General features: G+C 43.3%; 2 long non-coding RNA genes across 3 annotated transcripts; one reads left to right on the top strand and one right to left on the bottom strand.

Moving 5' to 3' along the window:
* Positions 1-6,581: 6,581 nt before the first annotated feature.
* LOC146232668 (uncharacterized) lies at positions 6,582-8,851 on the bottom strand. The gene is made up of 2 exons (XR_014742311.1): positions 8,693-8,851; positions 6,582-7,298 (listed from the first exon to the last, which is right to left on the bottom strand). It is a non-coding gene; the product is annotated as an uncharacterized LOC146232668 (long non-coding RNA).
* A 234-nt stretch (positions 8,852-9,085) lies between these two features.
* LOC146232667 (uncharacterized) lies at positions 9,086-12,649 on the top strand. Of its 2 annotated transcripts, none has more exons than XR_014742312.1 (4): positions 9,086-10,066; positions 10,836-10,990; positions 11,209-11,337; positions 11,443-12,649. It is a non-coding gene; the product is annotated as an uncharacterized LOC146232667 (long non-coding RNA). The 2 variants fall into 2 exon arrangements; XR_014742313.1 differs by having other exon boundaries at positions 9,091-10,066; positions 12,284-12,649.
* Positions 12,650-16,287: the final 3,638 nt, after the last annotated feature.

Below are 16,287 nucleotides of genomic sequence, written 5' to 3'. Positions count from 1 at the left end.
TTCTGATATATTTTGTCAATTTTTTTTCATGGGACAATTATGGATAAATAACAGTGCATGTGGATAGACCTGCTCTCTTTGTAAATAGCTTGATTATATCTCAACTTTACCTTTTTATGTTCACATATGCAACTTGTATGTATATGAAATGCTTGGTTGAGCATGTGTGTGTGTATTATAGTCAAAAAAACATAATTTTCCCACACGGAGCTTGTGTTTTTGTGTGTATTTGGGACCAGTATGTTGAAAAGTACGCCAAAGTGAAAAACCAAATTTAACAGGTCTTGTAGATGAGATTGTGCTGAAAAAAAAGACACCAAACATTGGTATGATAAACATTTCTTTATGTAGTATATCAAGGCCAAATCAAATTTACTCAAAAACGGCCAAAATAGCTCCAGACTCCAGGGAGTAAAGTATCGAACTCCCGAACTAGCATCACATCAAACACAGACTATGCATGCATTAGCAGGCAGCTGTGGTGGCGTAGCTAAACGGGGGCCGGTTCTGGTGGGCTGGTCTGGATAAAAGTCCAGGGCCTACTACTCAGTCCATCCCTGCCGGCCCGCAACATCATGCCACCCCCCTGATGAAATATGTTCCCGAGGCTATGCATTTATGTTGTTAATAAATAGGCTAACAATAAATTGTTGTTGTACCAGCAATCCAAGTTTTAGTTTAGTTTTTCACTGTAGAAATCTCAATTTTTTGCCAATGCAAGAGGGTACCGGCACCTTTTTTTCTCCACTTCAAGCACAGGTTAATAGTGTAACTGTTATTTATTGTTAAATTATTGTAGTTGTGTGTTAGGTGACTTAGGTTTACTTATTATATATTTAAGTAGGCTATGTTAATATAGGCCTATTGTTGAGGGTTTAGGTTTTATAAATATTGTTACATAAAAAAAAAAAACAATAAAAAAAGATATATAAAAGAGCCTTTCTTTGATTACTTCAATTTTTCAGTTTTTCAAGAATCGGTTTAAGAATCGTTTAGGAATCGGAATCGGTTCAGAATCGTATAAATCCAAACAATACCTAACCTTAGCCGTGAGTGAGAGATTGTCATCCATGAGAACCCCCAGGCAGAGGATGAAGGGGTCACCGTCGCAGATCCCAGGGTGATTGAGAGATCATGGGAGATGGAGGGTTTGGTCGTGATGATGAGGAGTACTGTTTTGGAGAGGTTCAGCTGCAGGTAGTGGTTGGTCATCTAGGCGGAGATGTCTGTGAGGCAGGCCACAAGGTCACCACAAGGTCATTCTGGACGATGACATTCTTCTGACATGGCAAGAACCAGCTTTGTACTATAACGTAACATATCTTCTGTTCGAATGTAGCAATATTCCAACTGGCCAATCTAATGCAAATTTACTATATAAATGGAGGGGGTACAATTTCTGGGAAATTGTGAAGTGTGTTTGCAGCTGATGAAGAAAGTGTTTTCTCTTCATTTTAACGGAGTGACTAAATTCAGTTGAGTTCTAGATTTTTCTTAGTATTATTAATCTGCAGATTGGGAGAGAAAACCAGACCTCTGATAATAAATGACAACACAATCAAATCAAAATGTATTTCTATAGCCCTTTTTACAAGCAATGTCACAGAGGGCTTCCCATACATAGGCCCATAAAACTGCCCCTCAATCAACCTAAACCCTCAAGGAAGATGAGGAAAAACGGTGCAGAACACAGGTTTAACAGTCATATAACAGGGAAGTGTCAATGGGTGTTGAAACACCAAAATCCAGTGTTCAACTTGGGTCAGTTGGTAAATGTCAGTATAAGCAGTGGTAGCCACAGGGCTTGGAACTGTGATCGGCGCAGCATCAGACTGGGGGGTGAGGAAAGGGACCAGGAACTCGCTGTCGTCCGTCATGCAGTCTGGTTTGCGGTTGGCGACTATAACCAGCTTTGGCAGACTGTCACAGATCGACGTCCACTGGCAACCAGGTCCAGCGTTGACCGAACCACGACCAGGCAGATGCTGACAGCTCAAACCCCCCACCACAGGGGATGTGTGGAAGGGGGAAATAGAGAGAAGAGCAGGAATTAGAGAATGCCAGGAGCAACTAACAGTAATACACAAAATGAGATCCCCACCGGTCAAGTGTGGACTAGTGCTGCAATTTAGCAAGGCAAAAAGGGTATTTGATGCAGCCCTAGACACGAAGATAGCGCCATCCCCCCTCGGTTGGAACATGAAATCTGTTCCTGGGAAGAGAAACTCTAAAATACGAATAAGAATGCCTTGTCCCCCGTCGTCTCCAATTAGCAACAGAAACAATAACAGTAACAATATACAGTAACAAGTTTACTTTATTTGTAAAATGGGGACGACAAACATATAGAAGCTTTATTTGTAATATAAAATATATATGATTCATATACAGACAAACACACACTTCAGGTTTACATTGAAAGTACATACACACACACTTAAGCAGTCGTAGAACTGACTAAACCTTTTAACCTAATTTTGAATGCCGAAACGGTATCAGCCTCCTTAATTGAGACAGGTAATTTGTTCCAGAGAAGAGGTGCTCTATATGAGAACGACTTGCCTCCAGCAGTTTTCTTAATTAATTTTGGGAACCACCAGATAGCCGGCATCTTGGGATCATCTTAGTGACCTTACGGGGTGATAGGGTCTAGTCAACAGTCTAGCAGCAGCATTTTGCCCCCGTTGTACATTTTTTAAGTACTTGGGAGGCCAGAGTACATTACATACAACATTGCAGTAGTCCAACAACATGTAACAAATGCATGTTTTAGTTTTTCAGTGTAGCACCCTGCTTAAGTGTTATATTGTTCCATTGTTTTATGTAAAAGGAAGAAAGATGTGGGCTGGTTCAGTTGTCCCTGGTGTTTAATAACTTTTCTTTGCTTCTGTATTGGGTGCGGTCATGTGTCAATTTTGTGAATAGCCAATCAGTGCCAATCAAGTTGGTAAGATATTGTTTTGTTGGGAGGGGGCGGAAATGAGAAGAACGAGAGGACAGATCGATTTTGAGATGAGAAAGAGAGACGCCGAGAGTCGGGAGCGAGTTCAATTTGTCTATTGGATTACAGTAGTGATGTTACGCTCGATACCGTGCTCACGAAGCGGTATTGCCCTTTCGAAACAATTTGTACCGATACAAACGTGTCGAGCGTAGCTTCAAATGGCCAAAAACCACGTGATCAGAGTCGAAGTGTCGAGGTGACGTCCGGACGTCACACGAGTATGGAAGGCCTAGTGGGCAAGTATTAAGACGCCCCTGTGTGTTAACCACGCGTAATTAACGCCGACTTGGCATGCAAAGCCGTCTCAACCACGCGTAAAAAACTCGCCTCGTCTTTTTCGCCTCGAATTGACGCGTGTCAAGTGACACATTGCCATTTACACACGTAAATTGCGTCTCAAATTTTGAGACGTGTCTAACAAACCACACGAAAATAACGCCTGGTTTGGCACAATCAGCGTCTGGTTTTCCAAAATTAAAGTCTGCTTGCTTGAATCTCCGATGGGAAATTTACAATTGTAACATCTAATACGTAAGTAAAGTAGGTATTAGGATGCTCGTGCGAGCTACTATCAAATACAATGTTGGTTATCTAGTTAGCTATTAGTTTGAAGTTGGGGATCACAATTGCAATACTATGATATAACAAGGGGTGCAGAGACAAATAAATGCAGCAATATCAGGCTGGCTGGCTGGCTGTCTGGCTTGGAGTTTTGTGAACTGCCCTTGCACTGCGATTGCGTTGCCTCAGTATTGTGCGCGATTTGGTTTCACTGCCAACATTCCTTAATGTAAGAGGCAATGTGCAAACTCAGTTGGTGGCAAAATACAACTGTTGTTACTATTCATGTCAAGTGTATTTTATTGTCATTTTTTATTACTTATGGTTGTACAAACGAAACAGAGTTTCCCCAGGACCATGATGCCATATTAAAAAACATGACAGTAAGGTACCAGGGTCAACGTATATGTAGCCAACAGTGACAGGGCAGTATGCACACTGACAGGAAAGTATGTACAGTGACAGGACAGTATGTACAGTGACAGGGAAGTATGTACAGTGATTGGAGGTAGCAGTTATGAAGTGATAGGTTCTCGTGCCAATATATTATGATGCCAATTTGTTGAGCGGTCATCTTTCTTGTATAGACTTAGAAAAGTGAAATACACACGGTGAGATAAATAAAGGTTCATGGGCTGTCCTTCACATTCACACACTGTTGTCTTTATACTTAACAGATCATCTATGATGTCCCAAAGGCCCAACTCATTTCAGGTCAACTTATGGCAGCAACCTTGCAGGTGGGTTTCACTGTGCAACCAGTCCAAACCAAGCTGCTGCTGGGCCAAGGGATGATTGTAATGGCACACTGGGACTTGTAGATGACCTGAAATAAATATTTGTCTTTCTGCTGTGTAAGATGTAGGCCTAGTGCTTTTAACTTGATTTGAATGCTGTTAAACACTGCCATGGTCATCAAACACTAGCTATGGCTCTACTTCAGAAAGGATACTGTTCACAGCTATATGAGTCAATAGGACATTACCATTACCTGAATGACTTGTAGTGACCGGGAGGCTATGCCTGTTGTGATGATAGTATATAAACCAGATTGTTGCCTTTATGTGCACTGTTTGGGTCTCCTTTCTCTGTCTTCTGTTGCTGTGTCTTTGGTTCTGTTGCAGGTTGGCAGGCAGGTAGAGGAGCTGTGATTGCTGCAGGGGCACAGCTGTGACCTGTGCCTCGGTCCTTAATAAGCTGTGCCCTAACAAGCTGGGTCTCCATTACAAGCAGGAACATCATTACTGTTTGCTTTTTAGTTTGTGATTCTTTACACTCAACACTTGCACTGATCCCACACCCATTCCCTACACTACTAATTTACCAACCGTTTCTTTGTAAGCACATTTTATTAAATAAATACATGTTTATTCTTATTACCGTGGCTTGTCACTTCCTGAAGTTCTTATCTAATCTTCTTATGAATCCAGTTATGACAGCATTAAACAAGCACGGGTTGGCTACACACCTCATGCCGGGCTTATACAGATGTGTGTATTGGCACTTTGAAAGGTTTAGTGTAGGCTACCATCTTGTGTAAATGAATACATTCAACATCTGTATAGTGACCTGTATCCATTTACGACATGTCTAGCACCTCTACTCTAAGGAAAATACTATATTTTGACTATCTTTCTGTCCCCCTGGTCCTCCCCCAGCACCAAGGGTGTTCCCAGAGGCCAACACCTGTGACATAACCCTGAGACTGCCCATACACACAACCCATGTACAACTGTACAAACAGTACATGAAGTCTGGTATAATACAGTCACCCACCTTTGGACAGGCATAATGTCACGGCCACAGCCGTGCCCCCGTTTTTGGTTTTGCCCTGCCCTACCGTGTCCTTGTGTCTGCCATTGTCTTCACCTGTGTCTCGTTGAGTGGTTTCAGTTCTTGTTTGTATTATCTTGTCCACCTGTGTCTTGTTTGGTTCTGTGTATTTTAGGTTCCTGTTTTGTGTCCAGTCTTTGTCTTGTCCTTACCCTTGTTAATGTGAGTACCCTGTCCAGTGCCGGTCTTTCCTATAGGCGACATAGGCAGCCGCCTAGGGCGGCATAAGAGTGGGTGCTGGTGAAAAATCTTGCCTAGGGCGCCAAATGTGCTAACACCGCTACTGACCCTGGCTGTTTCCCGTTTAAAAGAATAAACCCTTTGTTTGAGGCAATGTATGGCTACTCTCCTGCGTTTGGGTCCTACCCCACCACACACCATGACACGTAAGGCATAATTGAATTAATTAAAGACATCAAATTAAATTGTATAACCTTACTTTTAGAGTGCTTGATTTTAAAAAGGTTTCTTAGTAGCAATTGGCTTCTGAGTGTAGGTGGCAACCTACAGATATTACCGTTGGACTTACAAAAATGTCTATTATAATTCTTTAAACTTCTCTTTAATCAATGCATCTGCAGTCGTAATCCTGAATGGAAGCTTAGTTAAAATCTAGTATTTTTCACCCTTTACCAAGACACTGTAGCCTAATGATGGTACATTGTGTTAGTTTGGAGTATGTTATTAGGCTGAATGTAGGGGAAAGTGTATTACATGAGAAGGAAATGTAACAAAAGATTAGAGTATGATTTCCCAGATAATGAAAATGGTGTTACCCATATAGATGGTGTCACTAAAGGGTCAATTACCTGAGCGTCAGGTCACCTCATAAAAGTAGAGGACGCATTGCGTTATTTGTTATGGAAAATTATCCCTAGTGAGCGGGAACTGTGAAGATAAATGAAAGTTATCACAATTATTTTATTAGTAGCCTAACACTGCATTGCGAGAGCAGGTTTCTGCTCTTTTGTGTTTTTCTGCAGACATTGAGAACTTGGGTTGGACATCTTTGAACAGTGCTAGTTCATGACTATACCATATCAAGCTTGATTGTCTATTCGCCTACCATTTAGTTAGCTGACGATTAGCAGTGTACAATATTTTGTGTTAACCGGGTTCATAGAAAGATTAGATTGATACTTTATTGCTCCAGAAGTAAATGAAGGAAGTGGCAAGCCACATGAACATGGATAACAGCGTATTTATTCAATAGAAAGTGCTTGCAAAAAAACGGTTGTATGTGACGGTCATGTAAATTAGTAGTGTAGGGAATGGATGTGGGATCAGTGCAAGTATAGAGAATCATTACAAACTAAAAAGTAAACAGTGATGATGTTCCTGCTAGTAATGGAGAGACCCAGCTTGTTAGGGCACAGCTTATTAAGGACCAAGGCACAGGTCACAGCTGTGCCCCTGCAGCAATCACAGCTCCTCTACCTGCCTGCCAACCTGCAACAGAACCAAAGACACAGCAACAGAAGACAGAGAAAGGAGACCCAAACAGTGCACATAAAGGTAACAATCTAACATGGTTTATACTATCATCACAACAGGCATAGCCTCCCGGTCACTACAAGTCATTCAGGTAATGGTAATGTCCTATTGACTCATACAGCTGTGAACAGTATCCTTTCTGAAGTAGAGCCATGGCTAGTGTTTGCTGACCATGGCAGTGTTTAACGGCGTTCAACTCAAGTTAAAAGCAGTAGGCCTACATCTTACACAGCAGAAAGACTAATATTTACTTCAGGTTATCTACAAGTCCCAGTGTGCCATTAAAATCATCCCTTGACCCAGCAGCAGCTTGGGTAGGCCTGGTTGCACAGTGAAACCCACCTGCAAGGTTGCTGCCAGAAGTTGACCTGAAAATGAGTTGGGCCTTTGGGACATCATAGATGATCTGTTAAGTATAAAGAATGATCTGTTAAGTATATGTGAATGTGAAGGACAGCCGATGAACCTTTATCTCACTGTGGCTGTGTATTTCACTTTTCTAAGTCTATACAAGTTTACAATCTGCGAACTGAGAACTGTCTAATTGTGGCCTAGGCGATGGTGACAACCCAGGCCTACTCATACATTAACTTTCACCTGTGGATTGCGTCTCTGTCTTGGGTCATGACCAAGGATGTCTCCATGGCAATACTATCTGTGAACTGAGAATCTGACTGATTGTGGCTTAGGCGAAGGCGCCAACCCAGGCACACTCATACACACCCCTGTGCTGAGGTGTTTTTTGCCTGTTCCCACACTGTACTCCCCTAGGAGCATAGTCTGGGGGTTGTCTTTTTTTCTCCTCTCTCCTCATGTTATGCTGAATATTTCTTCCCGTCCTGTATACCCCCTTGTCATGTTTGTGTATTAGAAACTGCAAGTGGCAGCTCGGATCTAAGACGGATTCGAGAGACCGCAGATAGAGTGCGGCTAGTTAGATCAACACTTTTATTATTATTGTTGTTTTTGTTGATTTTATGTAAAGCACTTTGAGCTGCAATTCTTGTATGAAAAGTGCTATATAAATAAAGTCTTACTTACTATACAAGGAAGATGACCGCTCAACAAATTGGCATCACAATATATTGGCACGAGAACCTATCACTTCATAACTGCTACCTCCAATCACTGTACATACTGTCCTGTCACTGTACATACTGTCCTGTCACTGAACATACTGTCCTGTCACTGAACATACTGTCCTTTCACTGTACATACTGTCCTGTCACTGAATATACTGTCCTGTCACTGAACATACTGTCCTGTCACTGAACATATTGTCCTGGTACTTTACATACTGTCCTGTCACTGCATACTGCCCTGTCACTGTACATACTGCCCTGTCACTGTTGGCTACATATACGTTGACCCTGGCACCTTACTGTCATGTTTTTTAATATGGCATCATGGTCCTGGGGAAACTCCGTTTCGTTTGTACAACCATAGGTAATTGAAAATGACAATAAAATACATTTGACTTGAATAGTAACAACAGTTGTATATCGCCAACAACTGAGTTTGCGCATTGCCTCTTACATTAAGGAATGTTGGCGGTGAAACCTAATCGCGCACAATACTGAGGCAACGCAATCGCAGTACAAGGGCAGTTCACAAAACTCCAAGCCAAACAGCCAGCCAGCCAGCCTGATATTACTGCATTTATTTGTCTCTGCACCCCTTGTTATATCATAGTATTGCAATTGTGATCCCCAACTTCAAATTATTAGCTAACTAGCTAACCAACATTGTATTTGATAGTAGCCTAGCTCGCACGAGCATCCTAAGACCTACTTTACTTACGTATTAGATGTTACAATTGTTAATTTCCCATCGGAGATTCAAGCAAGCAGACTCTAATTTTGGAAAACCAGACGCTGATTGTGCCAAACCAGGCGTTAATTTCGTGTGGTTTGCTCGACACGTCTCAAAATTTGAGACGCAATTTAAGTGTGTAAATGGCAACGTGTCACGTGACACGTTCAATGCACACGTTTTTTTTGACGCGTGCTTTTGACACGTCTCAAAGTTTGAGACGTAATTAACGTGTGTAAATGGCAACGTGTCACTTGACACGCGTCAATTCGAGGCGAAAAAAGACGCCGACTTTGCATGCCAAGTCAGCGTTAATTACGCGTGGTTAACACACGGGGGCGTCTTAATACTTGCCCACTAGGCCTTCCATACACGAGCAGCTGAGACAAACGGCGTTTTTTTCTAACGCTTACAAGACATCAGACATCACTAATATTTGTAGTTATAAAGAGGAGACATAGGCCTATTTAAGGACACTACATTCAATGACAGAACCAGATATACAGGTAGATTGCCAGAGCTAGATAGACAGAGATAGATACAAATATGAGATAGTAGGTGTACATAATAAGCACATAGCCTACATCTTTCTCTAGTTTTACCAGCCTTCAAATGTGGCCATCCCTTTCCCGGTTGCAAAAGCATGTTCCAAAACCTTACCCGCTAGCTTACATTATCATCTAGTAATATATTCTTTTAGCATATACTTTTACTAAAAAGGGGTGAGGGGATGAAATCTCACTCCTTTCGAGTGAGGGGCTGCGCTCTTACCACGAGGCCATACACAGTTGAGTGATATGTGCAATTAATGTTATAAGAACCCTAAAAATAAATATCATAAATGTAAAGTAGCCTAGCAAAGACGTTACGTTGTTTATAATACAACAAGATATATGATAACATATTTTTGACACTTTAATTTATCAAGTTGTCAATGACGATTATGAGACTGACGTCTCGAGGACTTGACGTCACTTGAGTCCTTCCATCGCTCGATACAGTCGCCATACCATAAACTGACCAGCAGATGTCCCTATGGAGAAGATGTATCGAACGCTTCGAAAAAGCGATACTTTTTCGAGACAATTGTGTCAAATAGCTCGTTGCTTCGAAAAGCTTCGTTTCTCCCATCACTAGATTACAGTTGGAAAACTGAGTTTAATGTCTTTGGTGTGGCCCTGCTGAGGTGGGGGAGTGAACGGTGGTCGAGAGTGAGTTCACCTGGTAACGCTGGGTTCTGCTGAGAAGGAGCTAGCGGCGTGGCTGCAGGAGCTAGCGGCGTGGCTGCAGGTGGACTGTTGCTAACTTCCCGCTGAGGGTGGACGAGACTGCTAGCTAACGGCATTCTGGGTCCGAGAAACAGTGAGTAACAACATTTCTCTCAACAAAGCTCCAACAAGCGCGCCAACGTTGTGGTACCACACAGAGTAACAATAGAAAACCCCGGGTACATTTTGTTTTTTTCTCTGTTATAATACAATTGAAAAGGGTTCAAGCTGCCTGTCTCTGTAATAAACCTGTAAAATGTGTTAAATGTTGGTGATGTTAATGTTTCATGTGTCAAATAACTGTATAGCTATAACCAGGCCTCTCTGCACCCTAGGCCAGTGGTTCTCAATCCCGGTCCTCGGGACCCCCTGCCCTGCATGTTTTGGACGTTTCCCTCCTCAAACACACCTGATTCAAATTAATGGGTCGTTATCAGGACCATTTATTTGAATCAGGTGTGTTGGAGCAGGGAAATATCAAAAAGATGCAGGGCAGGGGGTCCCGAGGACCAGGATTGAGAACCACTGCCCTAGGCAGTCATTTGCCCGAATTTCGGCTATTGTAAATAATTAGTATTTGTACATTTTAGTTACCTTCACCAATTCCTCTCCTGTGCTGTGGAGCTAGAAGGGCGATTATAATTGAGTGAGAGGGCGACATCAGCATCATCCTTTGAGAGGAAATGATGTATTTTGGCTTTGTTACGTAGATGGCAAAAATGCAGTTCTGGTCATTTACTTATGGTAATCAAGCGAAAGGTGTAGGTCCATTGTGACTCCTAGATTTTTTCCCAGCTGGCTTTAGACTTTGATGTCGTTTAGGTCTAAGGTCAGATTGTATAATTTATTTCTGTATTTCTTAGGTCAAAAAATGTGCACCTCTGTTTTATCCGAATACTGCTGCTGTAAAACTGTCACGGCCACAACGTTCACTCTTCTAAGTGGCTCCAAAGATGCCAACCCAATCCTGGAGTTAAAGGACTGCCCTGACATCGATGTAGTTGACATAGTTTCTCTTGTAAGTGTAAACGCAGAATTTATTATAATTCAGTATACAATGGTAAACTCAATACCAGTCACACATTTGGAATCCCAGATATTTGTTGATGCTTCTAAATCAATGTAATGGCACTGTGGTAAATATAAGTACCAATGTCTATTAAACATGTTACATTCCTGGGTGATAAACTTTAGACCAGTACTGTATATTACTAACCGTACTCCATATAAAAACAGCTTGAAAGCCAGAATGCCCTTACAACCGCTGAAACAGAGGAAGTCAACAACTTGGCCATCAGCTGGGACCTGCCTACACTGACTGTGACAAACAGACGATAGTTGGCAGAAAGAATCCTCCATCATGAGGTATTTCGGTGAATAATGTAATCAATCTTACAGATGTTATTTACATGCGTGCTTGTTCAAATAGTTGAGATATGCAGATCAATGTTAGATATTTCTGGTGCCAAGGTGATAGGCCGACGTGAAAGGCAGATCGCACAAATAAGAAGTGGGCTGAAGGACACAGGGGTGCTACGGATGCTGAAAGGACGGCCCGAATTAGCAACTGTGATGTTTCCCAGATGTGCCGAGCTAGTGCTGGAACCAGAGATAGCGTACAGTTATGCCTAATACAATTTTATATTGAAAATACTTGCAGTATTGGCAATTATCTTTTCAAGATGACTATTAGTACTAACCAGTTATGAAAATGTGTATGGTTAATTATAATTTCAGTGGTAGAGCAAAGTACTTGAAATACTTGTAATAAATGCAGAAGGCCTACTTTCAGAATGTCTGTGCTAACATTTTATTTAAGAATGTTGTCTGTCAGATGATCCTTCAAAGAATAATTTGGCCAGAATCAGAGAGTGATGAAGAAGACAATTTAGAGGAGTTCTGTGAGGCCACATCATTCTTACGTGAATAGATTGGAACAGGTTAGAAATGCAAACTTGCAGTTGATGTCAAAAGCTCACATAAACTTGTAAATGACATTGCTATTTCAATGACATGTATCCCTGTTTTGTCAACAATTCAGAATGAAGGAAAATAAATGTTCAACATTAGAAGCAAAGTTCAATATACAACCTTGCCTTCGGTTCCATGCAAGATATGCCATCTAGTTATAATTTCATGTCAGTAAAAGCATCCCCTGTCTGAAGACTGCCCATTTGAGCTATAAGTTGGGGAAAAAACGTCATGGTGCTTCTTGTGTTTAATTAGAAAATGTTATTACACTTACAGGAAATTACTCAGTGAAAATAATGCACACAACCCAGCATACTTAAGGTGTTTCCATATTCCTTAGCCTCTTCCTCACAGCTTGACGAGTCGGTTCAGTTCTGGACTGGATGGTCAGTCCTGCCCAATCAGATGTATGTTGACATACAGCCAGATCTGATGTTCCCAGTGGCCTCAACCTGCTTCACCACCTTGAAAATTCCAGCAAGATGTGGGACTTTCTCTGAATTCATGGACAGAATGAGGGCAGCTGTCAGGTCCACAAAGTTTGGCTTTGGACGGGTTTAAGACCAAGTAACCACCAGTCGTCATTCACACACGTGTTCATATATACTTATAGATATATTATCTTTGAAATTGTCTGAAATTGAGACTTAAGTGCAAATGATTTGAGGCTGGTTTCCAAGTCATTTAGTTAATTTACCACTGTTTTAGAGTCATTGATGAGGTCATACAGTTATTGATGAGTTTATTAAATGAATGAGTGCACCTTTAGCTCTCCATACAAGTGCGAAATTAAACATTTCTGTGATAAAGAATTAACTGATTTCAGTGTTTCATTTTGAGAAATAAAATATTGAACAGTGGGTGCATTATCCATTCCATTTAGGCAATATTTTAAAATCTAATTTCTGTGCAGACAATGTATTGACAAACAAACATGCTGTTCTTGTACAAAAATAAATAGAAATTAGGTTTTAAGTGCTTCTTAAATATAAAATGAAATGAACTAGTACCGAAATATGTGTTCCAGTTGTTCTACTGTTGAAATGTAAACACCAAGTGCTTCGTTCAGAGGAACGTCTGGGTTGGGCAGTCCTACAAGGTCTTCCGGAGTAAGCACACGGGGTAACTGTACTGCAGGGATTTGGACTACATCCACTTCTACCAGCTCTGTGCCATCCATGTTTGCACCAAAAAGTTCATCAACTTAACAAAATATCTGAATTAGTCAATATTACTCTACAATTTAATGCCAATAACTAATTCCTGTTGAACACATTGATGTCAAATAGCCATCATAATGCACAACGATCAATTTACAGCATCATCAGCCTGATTGTCTTCCCAAATATCTTAAGTCAACCACTACATCTTTCAGTGTAACATCAGCTGTTTCTCCCAGTACCATGGTCCTAGTTTAGGCCATGTTATTAGTGTAAGCCTACTTCATTGTAGTTTTTTTTTGAGCCTCGCTTTGTCTGGTCCTTCACCTGGAACCTTTTTGCCCTGGGTGACCCTACCAGGGGCATAAAGCCCCCGACAACATAGCTTCCAGGATCACTAGAACATGCAAACCCCTCCACCGCGGTAAGGTGGTGACTCAGGGAGGGGTCATGGGCACTGCACTTGTAGGTTTTCTCCCTGGGTTTCCACCATTAAGTGTGCCACCTCAATGTTTTCCCCTCCCTTGTCGGATCTCACACGAGATGGGAAATCATACTGCCTGACAGCACCAAGGAAGGCATGAAGTACCGTTGCTGCACAGTTGTTGGTGGCAGCTGTCAGGTACACCACAAGGCGGCTGAAACCATCAATCCCACCGTGGATGACAAATCACCAGCTTATTTTGAGACAACAAATCATGTTAAAGCATCAGTTAACTGACACATGATTCAGGTTCAAGATTTAGAAAAATAGTTTAACATTGGGTATAGATTTTAACTAAAAGATTTAGGGTAAGGTTTACCGGATTAATTTGTGATTGCCATCTATGTGCCAAAGGCAATTTGGTGCAGGAACATTATAATGACGGCAATATAGTGTCCGGTTGGCAAGGGCTCGAAGTTCTGTGTGTCAGGGGTTGAGGGGTGACCTAGTGGTCACTGCATGTCATTGCAACGTTATTTCTATTTTCCTTCTCACCACCTGTTCCCTGTTTGCATTGATTACACCCCTTATAAATACCCTCTGTTTTCCCTCCTTCTTTGCCGAATAGTTTTGTTATGTTTGACACCAGTTCCTTTCCATACGCCCTTTGTTCCAGCCACGTCGAACCGCTGCCTTACCCTTTCCTGGACATACCGGATTTCCTTCCCGATCTCAGACCCTGCCTTCCCTGACTACGTTTTTCGGATCATCCCTTTTGAGTTGCCTTCTGCGGCTTGTTTTCTATTTTTGTTCCAGAGCTTTGCTTGTGAGATTTCGGTTATTTTTTAATAAACTTTCAGTTCCATACTCCGCTTTTGGGTCCTCCTTGCAGCCAGCCCTGACATAACTATTCGGCCAGACATGGACCCAGCGGAGACTTCTCCTGTTCGTTCTTCGCTGGAGCACCAGGGTGCAATCCTAGGCAGGCACGAGGAACAGCTAAACGCTTCTCGCCGCATGACGGAGGCCCTCGTTGATCGGGTCTCGGAGCTCACCACGGAGCTCCAGCGACTTCGGCAAGACCAGGACAACATGCAGGGGACCACCGCTGAACGTTGTCTGCGTACTCCGGAGCTCCGCATTAACAATCCACCGCCGTACGCGGGAGAGCCTGCCGCCTGTCGTGCTTTTCTCACTCAGTGCGAGGTCGTCTTCTCCCTCCAACCGGTCACATACGCGACGGGGCACACACGGGTGGCCTACGTAATTTCTCTCCTGACGGGTCGGGCTCGTGAATGGGGGACAGCCGTCTGGGAGGCTCATCATCGTTGTTGCGATGACTTTGACCTCTTCAAGACTGAGATGACCAGGGTCTTTGATAGATCGGTGTTCGGTAAAGAGGTATCCCGGCAGTTGGCCTCGCTTCGCCAGGGCCGTCGGACCGTAGCAGATTATGCCATAGAATTCAAGACCTTGGCTGCTACGAGCGAGTGGAATGCAGAGGCCCTGGTGGCACGGTTCTTGGACGGGCTGACGGCAGAAGTCCAAGACGAAATCTACGCCCGTGGTCCTCCCGATCTGCTCGATGACCCGGTTCGTCTTGCCATCTGCCTTGATCAACGCTTTGACCTTCGGCGCCGGGCCCGGAGCACCACCCAGGTACGAGCGGAGGACGTTATGATCCCTTCTCCACAAGAACCCTTCTTGTGTCTGCCTGTCCTTCTGTGCCTGTTTCTGTTCCTGTGTTGCAGGATGACACAGACCTTTCCGGGGTCCCAGCTGTGTACCATGATCTGCGAGTGGTTTTCAGTCGATCACGGGCCGCATCTCTCCCTCCTCACCGGCCCTACGATTGTGCCATTGACCTGCTCCCCGGCACTTCTCCTCCTCGGGGCCGTCTTTTCTCCCTGTCTGCCCCAGAGCGGGCGGCCATGGAGAAGTACTTGGATGATTCTCTGGCAGCGGGTATCATTCGTCCCTCCACGTCTCCGGCCGGGGCGGGGTTCTTCTTTGTGAAGAAAAAGGAGGGCTTGTTGCGCCCCTGTATAGACTATCGGGGGTTGAATGACATAACTATAAGGAACCGGTACCCCCTGCCGCTTATGTCATCTGCCTTCGATCTCTTGCAGGGGGCAAGGGTGTTCACAAAGCTGGATCTTCGCAATGCTTACCACCTGGTTCGGATACGTGAAGGGGACGAATGGAAGACGGCTTTTAACACTCCTGTGGGGCACTTTGAATACTTGGTTCTGCCCTTTGGGCTGACCAATGCTCCAGCCGTCTTCCAGGCGCTTGTCAATGACGTGCTAAGAGACATGATTAACAAGCATGTGTTTGTGTACCTGGATGATATTCTCATCTTTTCTCCATCTCTCCAGGCTCACATCCAGCACGTCAGGCAGGTGCTTCAGAGGCTGCTGGAGATTCAGCTTTATGTTAAAGCGGAGAAATGCGAGTTCCACGTCCAATCGGTTCCGTTCTTGGGGTCCATCGTCACGGTGGAGGGGATTCGCATGGATCCTGCTAAGGTGAAGGCTGTCACCGACTGGCCGCAACCTGGCTCTCGCAAGGCCCTTCAGCAGTTTTTGGGCTTTGCTAACTTTTACAGGCGATTCATACGCAACTACAGCCAGGTTGCAGGTCCGCTGACAGCGTTGACCTCCACAAAGGTTCCATTCCTGTGGTCTCCTTCAGCCCAAGCTGCATTTGGTATGCTCAAAGTCCGTTTTACTTCGGCTCCGATCCTCATAACACCCGATC

Source organism: Hypomesus nipponensis, chromosome 24, assembly GCF_054491055.1.
Source record: "Hypomesus nipponensis isolate SF chromosome 24, ASM5449105v1, whole genome shotgun sequence".
NCBI lineage: Eukaryota > Metazoa > Chordata > Actinopteri > Osmeriformes > Osmeridae > Hypomesus > Hypomesus nipponensis.
Note: the sequence above shows the minus strand (reverse complement) of the source record. Positions and strands in the feature narration are given on the sequence as shown.